The 15779-nt window shown below is 46.1% G+C and overlaps 1 long non-coding RNA gene across 1 annotated transcript; it reads left to right on the top strand.

Moving 5' to 3' along the window:
- Positions 1–1003: 1003 nt before the first annotated feature.
- LOC142924793 (uncharacterized) lies at positions 1004–15492 on the top strand. The gene is made up of 3 exons (XR_012941865.1): positions 1004–1970; positions 14556–14591; positions 15352–15492. It is a non-coding gene; the product is annotated as an uncharacterized LOC142924793 (long non-coding RNA).
- Positions 15493–15779: the final 287 nt, after the last annotated feature.

The following is a 15779-nucleotide window of genomic DNA, read 5'->3' as shown; positions in this document are numbered from 1 at the left end:
TGAATCGGGTGCAACCTCAACAAACAAAAAAGACAAAAACATGAACAAGAAAACATCTTAAAGTGACTTTGTGCATGTGCAAACAGAAAATCCAGGAAAAAACGTCAAAATATTCCTGATATAGCACCGTACACCAACGCTGTGTGCAAAAATCCCAGTGGGATGCAAGACAAACAACAACAAGAAAACTTAGATTAAGGCCATCAGTCTAACTCCGTACTACAATAAACAAAAACATGGCCAGACCAAAAAACTTTTAGAAATCACCAAAATAAAGCTATAAATGCAATGTAACAGTGATCATAGGAACTGTGACCGAATTTTTAACAATAAACTACATAAATAACATGTATCACCAAACCCTAGAGCCACAGCTGGCTGCATGAGTCACTCCACAAACAACAGGAGGAGCAGGAATAGTAACCCTACATGAAGCCCTCTCGTCATGACCAGCAGACCTTGGACATTGGCTTATGGCTCCTGAACATGTTGCCCTCATGCGCAGGAATAGAATAGCTCAGGGGATGGCAATCTGTGTCTCCCGGTGCCGCATGCTGCTCTTTAAAGACTGTTTGGTGATGTTGTTTATGAAGGACCACTGTCTCGTATTCACCACAGTGCATTGCGCCTCTTGAAATATTGAGTTGAGTAGTCCCGGTAGTTGAGAAACTAAGGTAGTTGAGTACCCCGGGAACACGCTGTGGTTCGTGTCGCGTTAATAGCTCCGTACCATGCCGTGTAACTCGCTAAGCAGCCGATTGCTCGCGTGCAGTGGTAGTGCCGTGTTCATTGATAACACTGCACACTCCGTGCAGTGGTAGTGCCGTGTTCATTGATAACGCTGCACACTCCGTGCACACTCCGTGCAGCGTTGTGTGAGGATGGCTCACTAAATGAAAGGGGAGTCGTAGCTATCGCACTGTGGGGTGGTCATCGTCCTCCTCCCCCTGGGCATGTGCCGTGTGTGTTGTGTGCGTCGTGAGTCGTGGCGATGTAAACCCGGGGTAGCTCCTCTCTCCGTCTCTTCGTTTGTTGCTGTCCCGGCGAAGCTCGAGTTGGTGAGCGCAACGCGTGGCAGATCCGGCTTCACCCGTTCCCACTCCTCCCAGTCAGCGACTCCCAAACCCCCACTCAATAATCGCAGATCACTACCCAGGTCTTTATCAACCAAATGATTTTTAACTAAACTATTTTTTTGTATTCTTAACAATGTATCCACATTCATAATAAAGGTTTTTGGGTTAGATCGCGTTTATTTATAAATGTGTCGTAACCCTCCACCACCCGACATGGCCAATCAGCAAAAAAAGTGTCACGTTGACAAAAGACAAATAATTCACTACTTCAGCCCACCGGTGTGTTGAAGAGTGAATCCACATTTACAGTTTGAGTACGACGTTTCGCTGGTAAATACGTGCAGCATCATCGGGCAATTCGCCAGAATGGTAAAGCCCTCGCTTGCTCCCGGTTTTATATAGAGCAGCAGGGTGACGTCATCACTTAACTCATATCAGGTGCAGTGATTAGAGGCGGAGGGGGGGGTATTGTAATTATATAATCGATTAGTAATCAGTCATTGGTTATGATTAGTAATGAGTTGTAGATTAGTAATTCTTTAAATCAAAATGTAATGTGTATTATTTAATAATACGCGTCCAGGCCGCACTAAGCCTGTAGCCTAAATAATACACATTACATTTTGATTTAAATAATTACTAATCTACAACTCATTACTAATCATAACCAATGACTGATTACTAATCGATTATATAATTACAATACCCCCCCCTCCGCCTCTAATCACTGCACCTGATATGAGTTAAGTGATGACGTCACCCTGCTGCTCTATATAAAACCGGGAGCAAGCGAGGGCTTTACCATTCTGGCGAATTGCCCGATGATGCTGCATGTATTTACCAGCGAAACGTCGTACTCAAACTGTAAATGTGGATTCACTCTTCAACACACCGGTGGGCTAAAGTAGTGAATTATTTGTCTTTTGTCAACGTGACACTTTTTTTGCTGATTGGCCGTGTCGGGTGGTGGAGGGTTACGACACATTTATAAATAAACGCGATCTAACCCAAAAACCTTTATTATGAATAATATTGGTCGCGAAAGCCTACGTGTTAAACTGAATGTATCCACAGTTCAATTTTAAAGTACAATTTTACCGAGGCACTGTATGTTGTCTTGGTGTGGACTGTGGCTGTTTTTGCTATTGTTTTACTGCCTTTCCCAAGCTTGGAAATGTATGTATGAATGAAATTGGAACTTATATACTTCATTTATTTACTAATTGACAAAATATTTTTATTTTTCTAGGCAAGGCCCACTGAGCATATATAGCAGTTTTTCAGAAGCGACCTGGCCATCGCAAATGATAGCTCAACGAAGTGGCTTATCGTCACGTGGACATTTATAGCAGACAAATATACAGCATGTGTCAGGGTTGGGATGGAACCCACGACCTCCTGCGTACCAGGGGAGGTAGTTAACATCTCCCAGCCACCGTGGTGCCCTGTGGTCACGTGAGGCCTTCCACTTCTGGATGGCTTGCGATGCATATTTGAACATTACTGCAAGCGTCTTAGCCTCGTTCATTCGGTATTCGAGGGGAATATTGCCATTTAGTAACGCTGTTTCAAATATCGCGCATTGAACTTTCGATTTTAATTTGCAATGTAATTGAGGTACTTTGCGTTGTCTTGTCGTGGTCTGGTGCTGTTGTTGTGTTGCTGAATTGCCCAAACTTGCATTTGTTGACAAATCGGCAGGAATCTATGTACTTTGTATTTTTAGCAACATGCTTACATTTTCTCCGTCTTGCCTCTCATATCGTTTTTGAACATACCTCGCTGACCCGCCCCTACTGGACATATGTAAAAAGAGCTTCATAGCTCATTGGATTCCTCCAGGATAAAAAAAAGATTCTAATTAATCAGTGGCACTGCCAACAACCTGCATCCACACACGCCTAAGCACCCCTTGTAATGCCATACACATGGTTCCTTTCCCATAGACATGTAATTCTGCAAATTTTCAGAAATATCTGCCGTATGCGAATTACTCCAGACAAGTTTAGAGTATTAAACGTGACCTGTTGTGACTCGTCTAATGTGTATCACGTGGTCGTTAGCACAGAAAGATGCGTCTAGTAACGTCCTAATGGACCAAACATCGTAAAAAGGAGGCTGGGTCTGCGTTGTTCAGAGTGACCACCATATAAGGGACTCTTCTACTTACGGACGAGTTAGGTTCCAGAAGTCTGTTCGTAAGTCCAACTTTACTCCTGTCGATTCCAAACATGTTGTACGGCGTGTACACTAAACACAGGGAATGGCTTTAAGAGTTGTATAATCTCCTGTAGACGTAGACGCCACTGGTTCTTCACGTTGTGTAGATGTAGATGCCACCACCACCATCTATTGCGTGGCGGTTGAACTTATGAATCTCGGTACAAACAGGCAACTGGACATATGGACAGGTTTCTTCGTATCTCTGAGACTTTCTAAGTTGAATGTTTGTAAGCGAAGGAGTCCCCATAAATATTTTTGAGGACCACTGGGATCTTCAGTTTAAACCGTGAGTCTTTGAGTCATTGGACCAGAAAGAAGTGAGGCAAAAACGACAGTAACATTGAAAAATATGTACACAGGGCAGGGAGGGCCCAGCCGCATGACAGGATTTATTCAGCGGTATCGTCACGGTAACAGAAACAGTGCTCCCGAATGAATCGCAGAATCCCCCGAATATTCCGCCTCAGGCGGGAGAATCTCCGTCCAGGCCCGCGTGACGCCTTTGGCCCAATCTTGTCGACGGCATCATCATCATCCTCCTCGTTGTTGTTGTTGCCTGGTTGGAGAGCAGGGCCCCGCCTGGCAAATGGACGCACGCGCCATCGTTAGCACGGTCGGCTACGGTTAGCACGATCGGCTACGTACGCGTTCAAAATTATTTCAACGTACAAACATGCACGTATTCATTATGCCACCGTCTGCCCCATCATGCATTCTCGGCTGTGCTTACACTGGTTGCTGCAGTGCACCTCATATGTGTCCGGCCGCTCAAATGCGAGGTAGGAGGATGCCACACATCTCTCACTATGGCCAGTAGCGGAATGCTACATTCCTATAACAGGAGCCAATGGTGGTGTATAATAGGATCACTGCTGTTGACTTCCCACAAAATTGGATTCATTATTTGACTATAGCTCAGGTTGATAAATAAGCTGTTAACCTTCTTGACCTGGATTTTGAACTCACAAGCGTACAGTGATCATGGAGTGCTCTAACCGCAGCACCTCCAAGTGGGATGCAGTGCAATTCATATATTTATAATTAAGATATATATTTTTACTAGGAATGCATTTAGCTGCAGATTGGTGGAGATGAGGTTAGGGATAAGATATTACATCCTTTGGAGCCCTGGGATATTTACATCTTCAAGTGAGATGAACTAAAGAGGTGAATGCCATTACAGAATCCTCATTTCACAACTCCTCATGAAACAGATTCCCCGTTCTTACAATACAGAACTTGTCTCATCTGATACAGAACCCAAATCTCATGTGTCCTCAATATTTTTTACTTCCTCTCAATCGTGAATACCACATTGTGGGAATCAACAGTGGTTGTAATATAAATAGACTTGCCCTTGCTATAGGAATGTGTAATTTACTCAAGTAACTAATTTATGATGATCGATGGTGTTTGCTATATGCTAATTTATATCAGGAGACACATTGTCTGAATGACCTCCCCAATACACATTTTGCTCAAGGTGCACTTCTTCGTGGAAACTCACTCTTGTCTCGTGGCCGACACCATCTCCTCCTCCTCCGCGATGACGTCATTGGTGCCACCACTTTGATTGGGGAATTTTTCAGACAGGCGTGTTACCACACAGTCACCTGCCGACTCCACTCCCCACTCCGACTCCATTCCCCAATCCGAGTTCGAAGCCCACTCGCTCCCAGAAACTGAGCCTGCAGTATTCTGATTTGACCAAGTGGACTCCGAAGTCTGCCTCCTTGCAGCAGGGACTTGGCAATCCCCCTGGCTGAGACGGGGGACTGCCGAGAGGCTGCAGGCCGCCACCGGCTCCGTGTCCATGGCTGGGAAAGGCGGGAAGTTCGCTTGCGGTAGCACGGCCCTGCCGCCCAACAATAATGGGTGGTTGAGGGCCTCCGTGGGTGTGAGGCAAAGTTGGGGATCCCACCTGCCAAGGAGGCAAACGGAGGGAGTCAGGTGCCTGTTGCATTCTAAAATCGCTTCATTGAATCGTGGTCTCGGGCGAAATGAGCAATTCTATCCTCAACACTTTTGTCAGAAACGATATTTATTTTAAAAAGCGACGAGATGAAGAAACGATGCCCCGGTGTGACACAAAACTTTGCAGTCCTAGCCCAAACGACACGTGAGGTCTAAGATCGTTTCCAGTAATGTTGATGGTAGACGCAAAGTGATTTATATTTAATTAATTGTACGAGGTGAAATGTAGACAAGAGTAACAAGTCTCTTACTGAAGGCACCCGTGGAGAAAATTGATGAACTTTTGATTGCGGGTTCCCAGAACCGCCTTCAAAGACACGGAGCACGGGACGATCCGTTTCCCGTTGACGACGGGGCGATTCTTTTTGTCTGTTTATCGGAGAGAGAAAAAGAGAGAAACACTGAATTAGTTGTGGCGATCAGTACAATGCGGCGGCGGTCCTTAACCCTCCAATTGCGATGTTTGCAAATATGATTCCATGTTGGCGGTCGACTACAGCCTGTCATCCCTCCAGGGTCGATAAAATTTGTAACCGTTCGTGAGACGTTTGCAGTAGTCATGTGGAAAGGATGGCTCCTAAGCGTGAAAGTGAAATTCCCACTCTCAACTCTGGGCCACTGGAGGAGACGAGAACCTCCTGATACTTTTAAATTTTGATTTAAAGCTTTCGTGACTGCAGTAATTCATATTTTTTTATTTTGTTGTTTCTTTTCAACGTGACTCCTGATACTTGTTTGAGCACGGAGACACTTTGATGTTTATTTTAGTATTATATTATTATTTGCATCACTTGGAGAGGATGGTAATTTGTTGTACAAGCGTGCTTTTAAGCATAATATATTTCTCAATCAAGGACCCACAGTTTGTGTGGAGGGTTGTTCTCTGTGGTTGTTTTGTACTATGGTAGAACTGTTCTATGCTGATTTAGGATACCGTCACATCTGCAACACAATTTTTTAAAATTGTGCTAAGTCATGCTGAAATATAAAAAACGGCCACTCATCTTCATGAAAAATGTGATGGCCAGAATTCCATGTAATTAATACACACGTCCTCTGTTGGATTGCAAATCCCTATGGGTTTTCCAAATATACTGTGCTACCTAAACATAACCGTTCCTTTTAAAGTATTTTTTCATAAGACTCCTTACTGTCGCACTAATTCAACACATACTGACGAGTACGTTGCCAAGACTGTTGTGACTTTTAAACCCAAATAAAGCATAGTTCATTTTTAAATTACGCGAAGCAGTTTCCATGCCTTTCTATTCAAGCACAGAGCACGAGACACGCGGCTGCACGGCCACGACTCTCCGGGCAGTGACAGCAGCAGCAGCAACAGCTACGAACTGCAACACCACCACCTCACCACCCCCCCTGTCCACTCACCAAAGGAGATAATGTTGTGGGTCGAGGCGTCAATCATGGCTTTGGGTGGGAGCCCCAACATCTGAAACCAAGATCACAAGAGGGATGAGTTGGATGAGGTCCGTCGCTCGAGTGAACAGAGCGTACATACGCTGCACTTTGTCTCATTGGAACGTCGATGTACAATGAACTTTGCCTGCTCTTGTACATACTGTTTGCAGATATTTATCTCTATCATCAGGCGAAGCATACATATTTGGTCTTTAATTGATGACGTGGTTACTACGTGCGGCTTCGTTGCTCTCCAACACAGGCTCTGAAAGCCTCGGGGATTAACAACAAACTACAATAATCATAACAATAGTAATCATTCCGAAGGACATCAGCCTGACGCTCTGATTCTCTGGTATTACTGACGAACCCGAAATCTCTTTTTACTTCTTTACTCATGCAAATGGTGCGTGATCACGCAGTGAACACGTCCACTCCTCTCCCGTGTACCGGCAGCTGAGCGACATTTTGTGACCAGTGAAAGGCCCAGAGGATGACGACAGCCCTGCACGTAACCAGCTTTGTCTCATGAGCCATCGCACAGCGGGTCTGTACGCTGGTGGATCGTCGTGCGCCATCAGTCATAACCAACCCCCTGCTGCTGCTGCTGTTGTTGTTTATCGTGGACTCCATCGTTGGTTCAAATTCGAATTAAACCCTCCCTCCTCCTTTATATGGCGCAGTTGGAACGGTCCCATGGGAAATATGACGCCCGGTTTGGTGGTGCCGTATCGGGCTCGAGGTTTGTTACAATAATAATAATATAATTCATCAGTATGTATATATTATAATAATTAATATTTGTAAGGCGCATTTAATCCGATGATCCCAATGCGCCCGGTGTATGGAAAGCAGGGAAATGAGACGACCAAAACGAGGAAATGAGACGACCAAAACTATGGGGAATAGGCCATTTTACCGAGGTGAGTTTCCATGGCGAGATTTAAATAGCTTTAAAAATTCTGTCTTGTTATCAGAGGCCAACGTGTTCCATAGTCTCGGAGCTGCACTGGCAAAAAGCCCGATCGCCCCCAGGAATTGAGACTTGACCTCAGAAAACTGAGTAGGAGATCAGAAGATCTCACGGACCTCATTGGTGTACATGAGTGGATCAGCTCCTGTAAGTATTGTGGGGCTAACCCACTGACAGCCTTGTAGCTCAACAGCAGGACCTTATAACCAACTGGACATATATGCAATGGTGTTTTCCTACGCGTCAGATACCTGGATGAAATAGCCGATGTGGTCTTCCGAGCTTGTCTTGAAGAGCGGGTTCCCGAGGAGCATCTCGGCCACCACACATCCGAGTGACCACATGTCCGCGCTGCATGTGACCGGGAGCCCAAAGTACATTTCGAGGGCCATGTACCACATCGAGCCAAGACACCAAGCTCCTAGCAGCACACGGACAGACAGGTGACCAAACAAGGTGGCACTTGCACATTATTCACCTGTACTTGTGAAGTGCAGAATAGATGAGGGTATGCACACGCAGTCACGTATGGCACTCAAAATACGCACAATGACAAAGATCGCCCACGTAAATGCGTGTATCAGCTGGGTAGCACTTAGAAATGTAAATTATTTTCATTACACTGGTGCCAGCTATCATAGAGTGCAGCTGTCATGTCGCGAGAGTTCTCTGCGGTGAGTAACAACTTCTTTAAAAGCAACGGCGCTGCGACGCCTCTCTGAATAAAATTAACGCCGAGCCGCTTTGCGCGTTTCAAGATTCAGTGATGAACCGGGGACACCTACCACCACCCTGTAATGTGCAGACGTCTCGGAACGGGAAAAGGTTAAGTGAGGAATGAGGACATAGGAACTTAGGGCTGCCATGCGATCTGTACATTTGCAAACGTAAATCACATGTAAATCACACGTAAATCAGCCATCCGCGACGAAAATTCCAATGGGATTGGCTACTGGCTCCAGACTTTCAATACCAGCAATCGATTATGAAAATTGTTACTGGTTTACTGGCTCTTGTTTGACAACTACCCTCCTCAAAACTGGGAGGTTGAGAGTTGAAATCCTGGCCAAATGATTGACGAAATGTAACGTTTGAAGGGTATCAGTGTCACTACCACACTTTTTTTAAGCGGTGCTAACCACCACGCCACCACAGCACGAAGACAAAGACCCCCCATATAGCTTAAACAGGCTCGTAGCGCAGCGTGCTAACCGTTAACACCACCGCTCCCCACAAACACTGTGACACGCACACACACACATGCTGCTACACACGTACACACACACAGGGCAGCTAGATCACTCACTTGGGCAGGTCTCGCTGATGCTGAGGCCAAAATCCGTGAGCCTGATATTGCCACTGATGTGGTCTTTGACCAAGATGTTTGCCTGCAAAAAAGACAGAGTGGTTGTCAGTGAAACTCGTGGTGTGTCGGTGAGATTGCGTCTTGTTGAATTGGTTCATGGCGGTTTACTCAAAGATTTCATGTACTCATTTTTGTTGAACACTTACTGCCCTTTGAAAATATAATCATGCTTGAAGATCTCCCTACCCCATGCCGTGTTAATCAAGGCGGTTGTATGGCCATACCTCACCATGCTGCTCAGGGGGCTTTTGAAGGCAATGGGATCAAGGACAGGTTCAGATATCGCCCAAACCCTTGTTTTAGCCGTGGCCAGAAATCGAATTCGGGTCATTAACTTCTGAGTGCAGTTTGCGAACTACTACACTGCTACGCCCATCATTTAGCTTTGGCATTCGGAATTGTTGCTTAGGGCAGTGGTCGTTGTTTAACGCAAATTAGAAAATATTAAATGTTCCGCGGAGCGTTGGTTGTTGAGAGCAAACAGAGATCCACATGAAAAGTTGTATTTCTATGCAAGTTTTGGCTATCTGTGTTTATGAAATAGCAAGTCGTGGCATGAGTGTTGTTGCGGTGTAGAATAAGATATCTCGAAATCCTGTTACTAAGGTTTACAAGAGTGTTCTCATTTTCTACAACTGCACGAACTGAGGCACTAATTCCATACTGACGGACAAAAGTCGCAGCGTATAAGCCATAGGTCTCGTCCAGCTTCTGGAGGAGGTCTCCGCTGTGTGACGGCACAAAACGTGAACGGTTACAGTTTCTTCCTGCTTGTGACCCATTCCCTGATTGGCCCCTTGAACGGGAGCACACGTGCTTGACTGAGGCGAAGCCGCACGGAGTAACCATACAGGGTTGCCGCTCAACTCAAAAGATAGTCAATGAGGCAGGAAGGCATTATAAACAGTTATGTCTGACCATGGAGCTGCGTACAAAGACAATAATTCTAGGGAATTCTGAAAGCCTACGGACATTTATTCTACATCCAAATGATTCATGTGTGTGAACACACGGACGCATCGGTGTTTGGGGGAGCGGTAGTGCAGCATTTAGCGCGTTGCTCTACAATTCCCGCTCACAGCCAAGACCAGTGACGATTATCTGAACCAATCCTGGGCCTCCCCTAGGTCGACTCAGCCTCAAATGAGTACCTGGTTGCGGTGTGTAAACATCGCCAATAGGGGAGACAAAGGCGGCCGGGCGTGGTGCTGGCCACCCACCCCCTCGTGTGCCGTGCCGGCCTTCGTAGGTGCTCGCTAACAGCACTTGCCCCTACAGTCTGTTAAGGGTTCACTGGGGATCTTTGTTTTTGTTTGTTAGTCTGTGTGAGTGAGTTACTTTGTGAGTTCATGTGAGTTACTCCGAGTCTGTGAGTGTGTTACCCGGTGAGACTGAGTTGAGTGGGAGTGACTGTGAGTTACTGTGTAAGTCTGTGAGTGTGTGAGTTACTCTGAGTCTGTGTGAGTCTGAGTGAGTCTCCGAGTGTCTGAGTGAGTGACTCTGTGAGTCTCTGAGTGAGTGACTCTGTGAGTCTCTGAGTGAGTGACTCCGTGCGTCTCTGAATGTGGCTCTATGAGTATGTGGCTCTGAGTCTCTGAGTGAGTGACTTTGTGAGTCTCTGAGTGAGTGACTGAGCGTGAGTCTCTGAGTGAGTGACTGAGCGTGAGTCTCTGAGTGTGGCTCTGAGTCTCTGAGTGAGTGACTGGATCTCTGAGTGTGGCTTTGTGAGTGCGTGCGAGTTTCTGAGTGAGTGACTGTGAGTCCCTGAGTGAGTGACTGAGCGTAACTCTGTGAGTCTCTGAGTGCGTGTTACTCTGCGAGTCTGTGTGTGTGTCAGAACTAGTATGTGAGTGTGAGTCTGTGTGTGAGTTACTCTGTGAGTCTGTGTGAGTGAGTCTGCGAGTGAGTCTGTGGGTCTCCTTGAGTGAGTGTGAGTCTGTGTGAGTGACTGTGATTCTCGGAGTGACTCTGTCAGTCTCTTGAGTGTGGCTCTGTGAGTCTGAGTGAGTGACTCTGTGAGTCTCTGAGTGTGGCTCTGTGAGTCTGAGTGAGTGACTCTGTGAGTCTCTGAGTGTGGCTCTGTGAGTCTGAGTGAGTGACTGTGAGTCTCTGAGTGTGGCTGTGAGTCTGTGGCTCTGTGAGTCTGAGTGAGTGACTGTGAGTCTCTTGAGTGTGGCTGTGAGTCTCTTGAGTGTGGCTCTGTGATTATAAGTGAGTGACTGTGAGTCTCTGAGTGTGGCTCTGTGAGTCTAAGTGAGTGACTGTGAGTCTCTGAGTGTGGCTCTGTGAGTCTGAGTGAGTGACTCGTCATCACCATCGTCATCAACATCATCATCACCGTCGTCACCATCTTCATCACCACCTCCATTACCCAGGTGCCATGGGGTCGACACGCTGAGATGGGATGGGTGGCCAGCACCACGCCTGGCCGCCTTTGTCTCCTCACATTCACCGAACCTGGATACTCATTTTAAGGCAGAATAGACCTGGGATGGGACCGAGATTGGTTCAGATACTCGTCACCGATGTTGGCCGTGAGTTGGAATAGAACTCGGGTCGCCGGATCCCGTCGCACGGTGCGCTAACCACTTCGGCACCGCTCCCCATGTAATCCTCACTTCAAGCACACACCTCATCACCGACACAGCTTCCACATCGTCATATCCACCACTCCTCCCCCAGCCCCATCGCTTACAACACTCTCACCCCTTCTCTCTCCACAATGCCGATGCACCTCACACTCCCCACACCTCCCATGCTCCCACCAGCAGCTTCCACTCCCGATGACGCCTCCTCACAATACCCCTTCACTCCCTCCCATCGGACCGCCATTCTCAAACTAGAACTTTTAAACTAAACTATATTTTGACTTAAAGCTTTCGTGGCTGCAGGTGATGATGATTGCTTTTGTTGCAGTCGAAACGTCGTGAGAATTTTATTGTTTTATATTTTTATTATTTTATTGTTTCCCTTCTATGCGACTTTATCGAAAGAACCAAGAATACAAACTATATTTTTGATTTTACCAGTTTGAGGCCCCACTGAGCTATGGAGCTATTTTCAGAAGCAACCTGGCTATCACAAATGTTATCTTCAACGAAGTGGCTTATCCCGTGGAAATTTATAGAGGCCAAATACTCTAAACGCGTGATGTTTATTCTAAATGTAGTGAGAGAGACATGCAACCTCAAAATATACAGCAGGCGACAGGGTCGGGATTGAATCCACGGCCTCCTGCGTACCAGGCGAGGTAGTTAACATATTGCCACTGTGGTGCCCTGTGGTCACGTGAGGCCTACCACTTCTGAATGGCTTGTGATGCATATTTGAACATTACTGCAAGCGTCTTAGCCTCATTCATTAGTCAGGTATTCGAAGGGAATATTGTCATTTGGTAACGCTATTTCAAATATCGCTCATTAAACGTTCAATTTTGATGCAATGCAATTGAGGGACTTTGTGGAGTCTTGTCGTGGTCTGGAGCTGTGGTTGTTGTGTTGCTACCTTGCCCAAGCTTGCATTTGTTGACAAATTGGCAGGAATGTATGTACTTTGTATTTTTAGCAATTTGCTTACATTTTCTCCATCTTGCCTCTCATCGGTTTTGGAAATAGCTCGCTGACCCGCACCTACTGGACATATGTGAAAAAGATCTTCATAGCTCATCGGATTCTTCCAGGATATCAAAAAGATTCTGATTCTGATTAATCAGTGGCGCTGCGAACAACCTATTCCCTGTATTGCTGCGGGAATCTGCATCCACACATGATCAAGCACCCCTGTGTAATGCAATACACATTGTTCCTTTATCATAGACATGTAATTCTGCAAATGTGCAGAAATGTCTACCGTATGCGACTTGCTCCAGACAAGTTTAGACTATTAAACGTGACCTGTTGTGACTCGTCTAATGTGTATTGTGTGGTCGTTAGCACAGAAAGATGCGTCTGGTAGTGTCCTAATGGTCCAAAAATAGTAAAAAGGAGGCTGGGTCTGTGTTGTTCAGAGTGACCACCATATACAGACTCTTATACGTACAAACGAGTTCGGTTCCAGAGGTCTGTTCGTAAGTCGCTTTGTTTGTGAGTCCAACTTTACTCCCGTCGATTTCAAACACGTTTTACGGCTTATACACTAAACACGGGGAATGGCTTTAACAGTTGCCTCTGGTTCTTCACGTTCTGCAGATGTAGATGCCACCATCACCACCTATTGTGCGGCGGTTGAACTTGTGACTCTCGGTCCGAACAGGAAACGGGACATACGGACAGGTTTGATCATATCTCTGAAAGTTCGTAAGTCGAATGTTCGTAAGTAGAGGAGTCCCTGTGTCGTGGCATAGAATCGTAATGTAACAGTATAGCGCTGGCTGCTGGCAGGGAAAGGGATCTGCGGCTTACGGCCCTGACGTCAGCAGGCCAGGTTATACACCAGAGGGGGATCTAGGGAAAGGTCGCAGAAGGGGCATTGAATTCATAATGATACAATAATTCAGTAACACTGTACAAGTGTACAGCACGTCAGATCATTACATGGCCTAACCCTGGTTGGAAACACCGTGGGAGTGAAGATGGATTAATAATCATTATTATTTACATTTGTAAGGTGCATTTCATCCGTATGTCACCAGACTTAACTTGGAGTGTCTAAATTCCCTTTGCTCACCAGAATGAATAGACCTCATCTTTCCCACCCCTGCAGACTTGGTATTAAAGTAGATACATGCTAATATTTACAAAGTAACAGACTCTTGACCAATTTCATTTCCACATTAATGAATCATTCGGAAAGAGGCCCCACTATACCCCACCGACTACAGCACTCTAATCTTGCCTCCTCGTTTTGCCTCTTCCACCTGCCTCATGCTTGTCAGCACCGCCTTTCGTGCAGTCATGCGGGTGTGAGGTCATCATCACGAGAGGCCGTGCACTTCATCGTTCGCACGCGGCGGAGGAACCACTGAAGTCAAACGTTTACATACGTGCGGTTTAGTGGGGTCATTTCCGAGCGAACTCGGTTTGAAAGTGTTTATCGTTAAATGTGGAAGGGTTTGGGTTAGTTTTCGGGTTACCACCTTTTCCACTATGGAGATCAAACCCAGACCTATGTTTCAGTCTGTCTAGGTCTGTCAACAACGATGCAGTAGTAAAGTTCAGCACAGTACCGGTACCAGATCTCGGTACAAATTAATTCATGCCACCCAAACACAGATGCCAATTCACAGACTGTCTCGGCTGGACCGGGACAGGAGGTAACCCAAGGGTAGTGGGAGGATAACCGCTTTGTGAGCTATTTGTAAGTAATGCGTTTAGAGTATTTGGCTGCTATAAATTTCCACGTGATAAGCCACTTCGTTAAGTTATAATTTGTGGCCAGGTCGCTTCTGAAAAAGAGCTATATAGCTCTCAATGGGCTTTACCTGGCAAATAAAAAATAGTTTACTTTAATGGTATACATACTTTAATTTTACTGCGGATGTTTTAAAACATGTCCTGTCTAACTGTCAACTTTGTTTGAATTTCAGTGGGAGAAGATGCTTCTCACACAGACGTTAAAGCAGGTACCAGAGTCCACCTGAAGCTCCTGCAGTGTGCGCCTCATATAGGATTCCGTCCATTACTGTTGGTGCGATGGTTTGGATTTTCAAGTTGAAATCTCCTAGTTAATTTTATTTTTACCCAGGCGACAACTCAATTGTCAAGGGTAGTCCTGTTTGGAAGAGGCTATCCTCGTCTCTTGAGTTCCACATCTTGGAGAGGATGTGATTAGTCAGCATCGATGCCATTTTAGTTGGTGTCACGCATCATGCGTGCATTCTTAAATTACTGACGCCGACTGAAGACTGAAGATGCAAGTGTGCCATCTGACAATGATAGTTATGAAGCCATTTTTTGTCATTGGCAATCTTCATTTGTGCTCTGTCAGAGTCTGGGATAACACGGCCTTGGTGAAGTCCCCTGGACTTGTGTAATTTCTGTATCAATAATTTTTTTCATTTTGACACCTCTGCTCCACGTCCTTCAATTGCATCCATCTGCACCTCCGATTAGCACGGCTGGCTGACGTATGGCGCGAACGAGGTTCAACGTACATACCTACAAGGAGTGTAAATTCATACGGTGCCAGAAACTCTGCACGAGTTCGTGCCGCGTTCTCCCGATGTTGCCGTCGATGTTTGTCCAGCGACAAGCCATTCGTTGCCACGCGCGAACCTATCTCACCTCCACAATCACAGGGCTGAGTGTGTGACGTGTCCGGCAAGCCGTGTGATGTGTCTGCGGATGATAATCTTCAGCAGAGGCCTGTGCCTTCTCCCACAGACGCCGCGCAACTGACGCCGCTCCCAGCGCCGCCGACCTCTGCTTCCCCGGCCACGGCCACGGGGAGTTCCTCTCCTCTGCTGGACACTCCATGTGCTGGACCTGCTGCTCCACCACACTTGCCTGCCCACTATACAGGCACAAAGAGGTACGGGCAGAACTAATGCTACAGTGAGGGAAAAAAGTATTTGATCCCCTGCTGATTTTGTACGTTTGCCCACTGACAAAGAAATTATTAGTCTATAATTTTAATGGCAGGTTTATTTGAACAGTGAGAGGCAGAATAACAACAAAAAAATCCAGAAAAACGCATGTCAAAAATGTAATAAATTGATTTGCATTTTAATGAGGGAAATAAGTATTTGACCCCCTCTCAATCAGAAAGATTTCTGGCTCCCAGGTGTCTTTTATACAGCTAACGAGCTGAG

Source organism: Petromyzon marinus, chromosome 17, assembly GCF_048934315.1.
Source record: "Petromyzon marinus isolate PM22_M1 ecotype Great Lakes invasive population chromosome 17, UKy_Petmar_22M1.pri1.0, whole genome shotgun sequence".
NCBI classification, from domain to species: domain Eukaryota; kingdom Metazoa; phylum Chordata; class Hyperoartia; order Petromyzontiformes; family Petromyzontidae; genus Petromyzon; species Petromyzon marinus.
The sequence above is the reverse complement of the archived record's forward strand: the minus strand, read 5'-3'. Positions and strand labels throughout refer to the sequence as shown.